Below are 9713 nucleotides of genomic sequence, written 5' to 3' on the forward strand. Positions count from 1 at the left end.
TATATTCTTAATAATTGTGTTCCTAAAGCTTGTCCCTGGACTCCAAGGACTGCAGGGGGCTCTTGTCTAACATGCAGGCAATGGGTGCTATTTTTACATAATTTTCCTTCATGTTTTATTGCTTCCCTTCATTATATTTGCATTTTTTCAGGATTGCTATCTAATTGTATTATATCTCCAAATCAAAAAAAAGGATCAATGGCTCAAAAATTATTCATTGAAGCATAAAAGTTGTGATTAAATAAATAAAACGTAATTGCTGCAACTTAGAATAATGTCATCAAAATCAGTACTGAACGAGTTTCTAGTAAACATTGAGTATAGGGATGCATGAATGCTGGGATGAGTGATTATGAGCCAAAAAATTAAAATCTATCTAGAATATATACCATCTGAAAATTGGATTTTATTGGGTCAGGTATCTGTTTGTTCCTAGGCTGCTGTCCATTATGAAACTTTGTCAAATCGTACCATGAAACTATCAAAGCTTTTGTGTCATTTTCAAACAAAGTATAATGACCTCTCACATAAAGCAACAGAGGTTTCTTAGAATGACTGCAACATATCACTTTCCCATCTAAAATCAATTAATTTTATCAGTGAAGACAGAGAAGACAGAAAAACTCCAGTGGCATAAATCAAATTTGCTTTGATAGCAAAAGCATGTGCAAGTCACATAATTTCCAAGAAGCTTACAGAACCAGCAGTGAGGTTAATGTCTCCACAGAAGATTGCTTTTGGCTGCAAGTAACAGGAACCCACAGAGTACATAAAGGCATATAAAAGGCCTTCACCCAAGAGGTCCAGTAGACCCCTGGCCACTGAGTCTCAAGATCAATTTGCCTTCACATGGGAGAGGCAACAGTGAACTTTTCAAGTGCTCCCCAAGGCTACCTGCACAGCCCCACCGTATGTCACGGGATGGTAGCCCGAGACCTGTTCCTGTTCTCCTTCCCCACGTTAGTAAAACGGGCCCATTACACTGATGATAGAATACTAACATAGGAAGACTTGCCTCTGCTCAGGACACTCTGCAGACTTTGCTGGAACATGTGTGAGGGAGAGGATGGGTGGTGATCCCACAGAAAATTCAAGGCCCAGGCACTGCCTTAAAGTTGTGGGGAGTCCTTTGTTGGGGTAAGGGGCACACTGTCCCAGAAGCTGTGATGGATGAGGTGCAAGCCTATCCAACCCCTAAGAATGGGATGGAAGCACAAGTGTCTGTAGGATTTGGGGTTTGGAGGACTTGTATTCCTCACCCTGCACGGTGCCTCCGTCCCTTATACTGCCTGATAAAGGAAGGGCACGTGTGGGACTGGGGATCAGAGCAACAAGCCGCCTTTGAGAAGGCAAGACACTAGTGAAGCAGATTAAAGCTCAGGCATCCCCCAAGCAGGACTACCATTGGAGTCAGATGCGTCTGTGACTCTGGGAGGTATGAGTTCGGCACAGCCTCAGAGACAACAAGAGGGAGTATCCCTAGGATTTTGGTCCCAGTTCTAGAAGGGTGTAGAAACCCAATAAACCTGCATATAGCACCAGCTCGTAGCAGTGCACACAACGCTCGTCCAAGTGGAGTCTCTCACGAAGGAACAGCAATCATGGTAAGAATCTCCCTTCCTACTGAGGGGCAGGTTGACAACATGTGTCACCGACCCACCTCTGCCATGGCGCTAACTCTCACGTTGACGAAAGGGCTTGCCCGTCTGCAGCAGAGGGACACCCCCTGTCCTCCAAATTCTCCTGCCCCTAATCCTGCCCCTGTGGCCTGTAGGGAGGGAGTGGGGAGATGCCTGCTGATGCCTGGTATACAGATGGGTCTGGTTGGGGTGACCCGTCTACAGGGACTGCAGTCACTGTTCAGCCCAACACTGACACCATCTGGAGGGAAACAGGAATGAACCACAGCTACCAGTGGGCTGAACTCAGAGAGGTTTGCCTGGTGATCTGCTCATGAGTTCTGGCCATTAACGCTTTGCACTTACAGTTGGGCTGTTCTAAAGGGATTAACCTTACAGCTTAGAAAATGGGAAGCTGAGGGGCAGATGATCATAAATAAGCACTTGTGGGGTCAGGATATGTGGAAAGACATTTGGATTTACCTGCAAGAGCCTGAGTCAGTCCTCACTGTCCTCCATGTCCCGGCTCAGAGGGCGCCAACACCCTTGGCAACGAGGAAGCTGATGCTGTAGCCCGGATATGAGCCCTAACAACGAACCCTTCAGTTACAGTGCCCGAGTGGGACGGTACATTGCCAAGGATGCTGGATTGCCCTTGAAATACAGTGACTTGGCTAATGCAGTAACAGCATGTCCTGTATGTTCTAAACAATAACCAGAGCAACTGCCAAAGGAGTCTGGGGTCATCCACTGGAGTTGCCAACTGGTGAGGGATTGGCAAATTGAGTATATTGGCCGGCTCCCTCTGAGCGAGGGCTCTAAACATGGCTTGGTTTGTGTGGACACTGCATCTGGTCTGACTCAAGCTTTCACCTGTTGCTGCAAAAACCAGGCTGCAGTTAGGGGATTAGAGAAGCTGAGTACCATGGCCAGGTACCCTCATCGTGTAGACAGTGATGGGGGTCACATTTCGACGGTCATGAAATGCAAGACTGGGCAAAGGAACATGACACTGAATGGAGGTTCCCTCTCCCCTATAAGCCACAGGCAACAGCGTTGGTAGAAAGGAAGAATGAAATATTAAAGCAGCAGATTAAATTACTAACAGGTAAAACCACCTTGGCCGAGTGGACTAAAGTACTGTCCTAGACTTTAATACGTTTGGATGACAACCAGTAGGGCCTGTTGCCCCATTTGCCAGACTGGGGACCCCCTGCCGAGACACCCAATGCCTTAAAGGTATGGAAGTCATGAGAGACAGACATTGCCGTGGATCAACATGGTGTGCTGCTGAGAACACCAAGCCCCATCACGCCGGGAAAGGTGTTATCTACTGGAATTTGCGATGGGATGTCCCACTGGGATGGGTAGATTACTTCTCCGCTGAATCCCATTGTCCTGCTGTAAACCGGACCGGTTGAAATGCACTCTACCTGGAATGGAACATGCACCATTGAAAGAGGGGAGAAGGTGGGGTCCTGGTCCGGCATATCCCCCCCCACCCCAGTCCATCTCCTCATGCCTGACAGTCTGCCTCCCCGGAAGCACGACCAGGTCAAGTTCCTAAGGCTGCAGCCACATTAATATCCAAGGGTCAGGCCACAGGTGTAGTTCATATAGAAGGGGAAGACCTCCCCTATAAGTTCCTACTACGTATCTGTCTTTTTGACCTTAGACTTCTGCTGCTCCTGTGGTGTCCCGTCATGGATGGGCACCTGACGGAGATACCTTTCTACGGTGGGCCCACTTGATGTCCGGCAAAGGAATCAATCCTCCGGTTGGGTATGTGGACAGCTGCCCCCCTCAGCTCGTCAGGACTAGCATGGTGGGTATCACCACTCCAGAGAGGGGATTGGAAGTCTCTAAAGAAGTACATTAAGGAAAAACAAGCTAGGACTAGTACTCTTTTTCTCTTTTTCTTGAAGTATTGTTGATTTACAATATTGTGTTCGTTTCAGGTATACAGCAAAATGATTCAGTTATATATATATATAAATATATATTTTCAGATTCTTTTCCATTAGAGGTTATTGCAAGATATTGAATATAGTTCCCTGAGCTATACAGTAAATCCTTGTTGTTTTTCTATTTTACTTATAGTGGTGTGTATCTGTTAATCCCAAACTCCTAATTTATCCCTCCCCCTCCTCTTTCCCCTTCAGTAACCATAAGTTTGTTTTCTTTGTCTGTGAGTCTGTTTCTATTTTGTAAATAAATTCACTTGTATTTTTTTTTAGATTCCATATGTAAGTGATATCATATAATATTTGTAGGACTAGAACTCTTAATTCATCTGATATCACCAATATGATCCAGAACCCTGGCCTGTGGCACCCATGATCAACAGCACTGGGTAAGAGTACTCTTTTTCTGTCAATCAAACTACAGAGGCAGCGCATCAAACTGCTGGCAGGAAGGGTCCTAAAAATACCACCATCAGAGCCATGGGTGGCTGCACTCAGATTTGGGATGGGTTCATGTGGGGCACCCTGGGTTGTGGACATTTGAGCACCTGGGCAACTCTATGTTGGGAACAGAAAAATCACTCTAGAAAGAACCAACCCAAGTGTACCCTGGGACATGGGAAGGATATCGCTGGAACTGTGTGGTCATTCTGTCGCATGAAAGGATAGCAATTGGTTTGGCACTGATTGGTCACACCCCCCGGATACTTATTGGGTGGCCCTGAACGGGACCCAGTGGTTGTGTGGCTCATATCCTTGGCCATGTGGTTGGGCTGCTGCACCCTGGGTTTTCCTGAGCCCAGAGAAGAATCCACCCACAGTAACAAGAACTGCCAACCCTCTCTCCTCAAGGCCAGATGGGCACGTTCTGTTTTCCACTGGTACGATCATTTGGCCTCCATCTTTGTCCTCTCCATTGGCCTGGAGGACATCATAGCACACCTAGAAGCTCTTACTAAGTTTACCCAGCAAGGCTTCGATGACAGCAGGCAAAGCTTGTCCTTACTAAACACTGAAATGTGTCTAGTGAGAAAAGCCATCCTACAAAAGAGGATGGCCTTGGACATTATTGCTGCCTTGCAAGGAGGCACAGGATGTTGTGTGTTTGCACCTGATGAGTCAGCTAATGGACCATCTTTATTAAACCACATGAGGACACAAGTGATTGCCTTGAGTGATCCAACCCCATTCACTCTTTTGCATGTAGTGATCCAGTTTTCCCAACTTTATGCCTCTTTTTAATCTCAGGCAACCACTGATTTTCTTTTTGTCCTTATATGTTAGTTTTGCATTTTTAAAAGATTTTCTATAAACGGAATCATACAGGATTTGCTACTTTTTGTTAGGCTTCTTTCTCTCAGGATAATGATTTTGAGATTCATCCATATTGTTGTGGGTACCAATATTTCATTCCTTTTTATTGTAGAGTAGCATTCCATTGTAATTCCATGGGATTTTTAAATGGCTAATGAGACAAAGCATTTTTATCAGACTCTGATGATGACCATAAACCCAGTTTTAAAATTTCAAGTGGTTTGTTCAAGTTTCACATCTCAGCAATATATTATTTAGTATCTTAAATAGCTTAAACCTGTCTAAGGCCAAAATATCACACTTTTCAAGTGTGAAGGAAAAGCCATTGGGATTTCTTAAGACCAAATTGTGTTACGAAATTTTGTGTTTGCCCGACTTCAAGATGTTCTTTACTCATCAGAGAAAAACAGATAACAAATAATACAGTGGTAGGCATGATTCAAAACTACATCTTAATGCTGCAGCAGAGCACAGAGTCTGAGAAAATGCAATCAAAGACAGAGCTAGGAATCCATGTGCTACTCTTCCTAAATACCAGCACTCAAGCTCCCCTCTTTGGAATGTTCATCAACTTAGCAACTGATGAAACTCTAAAAGTCATCTGAGAGGGACTTCCCTGGTGGTCCAGTGGGTAAGACTCTGCACTCCCAATGCAGAGGGCCCAGGTTCAATCCCTGGTTGGGGAACTAGATCCCACATGCTGCAACTAAGAGCCCACATGTCGCAACTAAGAGCCCACGTGCTGCAACTAAGACCCGGCACAGCCTAAATAAATAATAAAATAAAAATAAAAGTCATCTGAGAGACTTTTTCATGACTTTAGGTGTTCATGTTTTATCTGGAAATCTAGGATTATCATGCACAGCTGTCAACACATGCAGCCATTCTATTGACCTATAGTTTTGAATTAGGATTTTCTTGTTCATCAAAATAAATAGTAGGAGAAAGAAGAAAAAACCCCACCAGATGTGGAAATTAAGCTGTGGGGACCTGTGTTCATGCCTCTGTTACTGAGGCAAGCACAGATCATTCTGGTGAAAGGTTGCAAAAATATCCTCCCTCACACTGATTTGAAGAGAATATTAAATGTGTTGTTTAATTATTTTTTTCAGCCCTGGGAGCTCTTTATTGAAACAACTCGCAGCACAGTATTTGAGACAGAGAGCGTTGGCTGGCCGAATCCCAGGAGGCTGAGAAATTAAGGTTCCAGCACCCGTCTCTGCCCTCCTGGGGAGGTTTCCTCCATGAAGGCAACCAGGCCTGAGCAGCCCCAGGCTGGAAGGTGAGTGGTCCATACATAGAGGCAATAAGAGCACTTGGATCAGGGTGGCCCTGCAGCACTGCCCTAGGCTGGGCCCCCAAAGTCCGACAGTTGTGGCATCCATGGGGGGGCAGGCACACCCTTCTTTTATTAAGTATAGCTTTGATGGTTCTGAGCACCCCAGTATGAATGGTGTGCATGCGTGTGTGTGTGTGTGTGTGGTTTTCTATACCACCAAGCTATTCTAGGACACCAGCTGGGTGTCCTGCAATTTAACTCAATTCTGACACTACCCAGAGAGAGCATCGGATTCCACAGGTGAAGGGCCCAGTCCTACAAGTCTGCTCCTCACCACCAGACACTGATTGCAAATCCAGGCTATCACCTGTGCGTCTGACCAGCTGGCTGTAGATTAGATGGTCCCACCATCCCCCCTCCTTAAGTTTGCTTAATTTTGCTAGAGTGGCTCACAGAATTCAGAGAAACATTTTACTCACTGGATTACTGGTTTAATATAAAATGATGTAACTCAGCAACAGCCAGATGGAAGAGAGGGCAAGGTTTGGGGAAAGGGTACAGGGTTTGACCTCTCTGAGCGCATCAGTCTACCCAAATCTCCACTTGTTCACCAACCCGGATGCTCTCCAAATTCTGTCCTTTTGAATTTTTATGGAGGCTTCATTACATGGGCATGTAGATTAAATCACTGGCCAGTGGTGATTGAACTCAATCTCCAGTCCCTCTCCCTTCTCGGTGGGGCTGAAAATTCCAACCCTGAAATCACTTGGTCCACTCTACTGGCAACCAGCCCCCATCCTTAGGTGCTTTCCAAAAGTCACCTCATTAACATAACAAAAGATACCTTTGCCACTGAATTCCAAGAGTTTTAGAAGCTCTGTGCCAGGGCCCATGACCAAATATATATTTCTTATTGTAAATCATAATATCACAGTCCAACCGTTGGTCTTCCAACATGGCTCTCTTATAGTAAAACAACCAGAAAAGTCAGAAGTACTGGTATATTACTAGAATCCCTATTAATAACTATCAGCTACTGATAACAATCCAGTCCATCGTCCTATGGTATGAAAAAGCCTATCAGGGTGAGGCCACTCAGGTTTTCAGGCTTCCATTTAATCTTGTGAGGCTCCAAAAGCAGGAGTGGAGTCAGCAATATGTGACTTCACCCTTTCAGGCCTTTGGTATAATTGAGCTAAGAGACAACATCATCTCTTGCTCTGAGCCCCTTTGGAGGTGTTAATGTAATATTAGATTTCCCTTGTTACATAACCCATTTATTCATTCCTTTACCTGGAACTACTATTTTTCCTTCTCTCCTTTTATACCCACACTTTTCCACCTTTGGGAGAGACATTAAGTTTGGCCACTGTGCTGGTCTAGATTGCAGGCAGCAGCACTGGTGTAGCAAATGCCTCCCCTTCAATCCACTTCTATTCAGAAGAGGTAAGGTTACACAGGTGCAGAACTGGTGGGCTATCTTTACCACCAGGCCATATAGCTGTATTTATTGTTAGCCCCAATTTTGTCAGATGGGGTGAGGGTATGTCCTGCCCCATCAGGCCCTTAGGAATTCCAACATAAAGGTTAAAAACACAGTCAGAGTTTCTTGCTTAGGAATCACCCCCATTTCCTGCCTTTGTAGTTGCAGCCCTGGTCTTATAACCACTGCATCAAGAAGGGGAGGAAAGAAAAAAAAGTTGAAGTGAAGCAAGGAAGAGAGAATAGCAGCACCTTCCCTAACCTCCCTTCCCCAGATCTGAAACCAAGCAGGACCCTGGGGGGCCTTCCCAAGTACAAAAGCCCCTCTGAGTCCCTCATTTCTTGTTTGTAGAAAGAAAGCTTTCATCTCCTAAGCTTTCCCTGAGCTTCAAAGAGCAGACTCAAGCAGTTGCTAATTAGGGAGGTGAGGGAATGCAGCTACAAAGGAAAAGTAGTCAAGCAAGAAAAGTAACGATAGCTTAAATAATAGTTCAATGATAAAACAGAGTCCTAGTTCCTCCTCAAGGAACATACATAATGATCTGACACATGTCTTTGAGTGGTTCTGCAGAAACTAAGACCCTTACCCAGGTGGAGGATGCTACCTACATGCTGACTACAAGCACGTAGATCCCAGACTGGCTGCAACCAGAGGGTTGATGACTAAGATTCCAGAAACATCACCCTGTTACCTCACCACCAACCAATCAGAAGAAAGTGCAGGAGCTGCACCCCTCACACCAAGTGTTACCTTTAAAAACTCTTCCCTGAAAGCCATTGGGGAGCTCAGGTCTTTTGAGCATGAGCTGCCCATTCTCCTTGCTTGGTGCTCTGAAATATTCCTTCACCATAACCAGTAGACTGGCTTTGCTGTGTGGCGGGTGAGCAGACTCAAGTTCAGTTCTGTAACAGATCCACCAAAAAAATGGAGAAATCTATCCAGTGGGGACACTCCTTTAGCCCCACTCGTTTTCGTGTTGGATGTGAGTACACACTTGTGAAGCCATGTAAGCCAGCTTTTCATGCCTTTATCCCCACCCACACTCTGTTTTAGACAACCAATCCTTTAACTGTCAGTTCCAATTCTCTATCAAACTAGTACTCCAAGGAGGATATCTCTCTGCCCGTTGTTGGACATTATAGGCTCTAGAGTGAGTTCCTTGGTCTGAAGAAATGACGGTTAGCCATCCATATTGGTATAATATCTTCTCTTCCAGTTCTTTCATCATGCTCTAAGCATTTGCATCTACAACCAAGTAAGCAAAGCCCATTCCAGAGTCAGTGTTTATTCCTGTCAGGATCCATCTGCAGCCCCCAGGGCTACGAGAATCAGTCTGATTTGAGAGCTATGTTCAGGGCCTTCCCACCAGGGAATCTGCAGTCTCTAACCACCTGCAGTCTCTGTCTCTTTTGCTGGAAGACAGTACAGTTCTTATTGACATTTTGTACCTTAGAGAGTGTGATAAAAAGGAGACAATGGTCCCCAAATGGAGTAACCTTTGTTAGGTTCCCATGTCAGCACACCAAGACTTAATACATAACTAATTACAGTTTCAATCTTCCCCAGGAATGCGACCTTTAGCCAGCAAACCTGGAATTTCCTGGGCAGCACAAGGAAGAAATCTGCTGATAAACCCCTTCCATTTCCGCTTGGAAGGATGACCTTGCCTAAAACAATGCTTTCTTTGCTGATAATTTCCTTTTTTCTGTTCCCTCTCTGCCTTTAAAGACCTTTTCTTTTCTGCAGGTTGATGGAGCTCCTTTCTATTGCTAGATGAGATGCTGCCCAATTCATGAATCATTTTATAAAGCCAATTAGATCTTTAAAATTTACTTGTTTGAATTTTTGTTATTGAACAGGTGCAAAAGGAACACGTCTAAATTCAGCCCATCTCTGCATTGCTGCAGTGCCCCCATGTCCCCTCATTTCTGGACCCAAGGGACCATCTCAAGAGAGCATGTGGGGGGACTTCCCTGGCAGAGCAGTGGTTAAGAATCCACCTGCCAATGCAGGGGATATGTGTTCGAGGCCTGGTCTGGGAAGATCCCACATGC

General features: G+C 45.1%; 1 non-coding gene across 1 annotated transcript; it reads left to right on the forward strand.

Annotated features, from left to right (window-relative positions):
• Nucleotides 1-5510: 5510 nt before the first annotated feature.
• Nucleotides 5511-5583, forward strand: TRNAG-CCC (transfer RNA glycine (anticodon CCC)). Its single transcript has one exon. It is a non-coding gene; the product is annotated as a tRNA-Gly (tRNA).
• Nucleotides 5584-9713: the final 4130 nt, after the last annotated feature.

Source organism: Eschrichtius robustus, chromosome 16, assembly GCF_028021215.1.
Source record: "Eschrichtius robustus isolate mEscRob2 chromosome 16, mEscRob2.pri, whole genome shotgun sequence".
Classification (NCBI taxonomy): Eukaryota; Metazoa; Chordata; class Mammalia; order Artiodactyla; family Eschrichtiidae; genus Eschrichtius; species Eschrichtius robustus.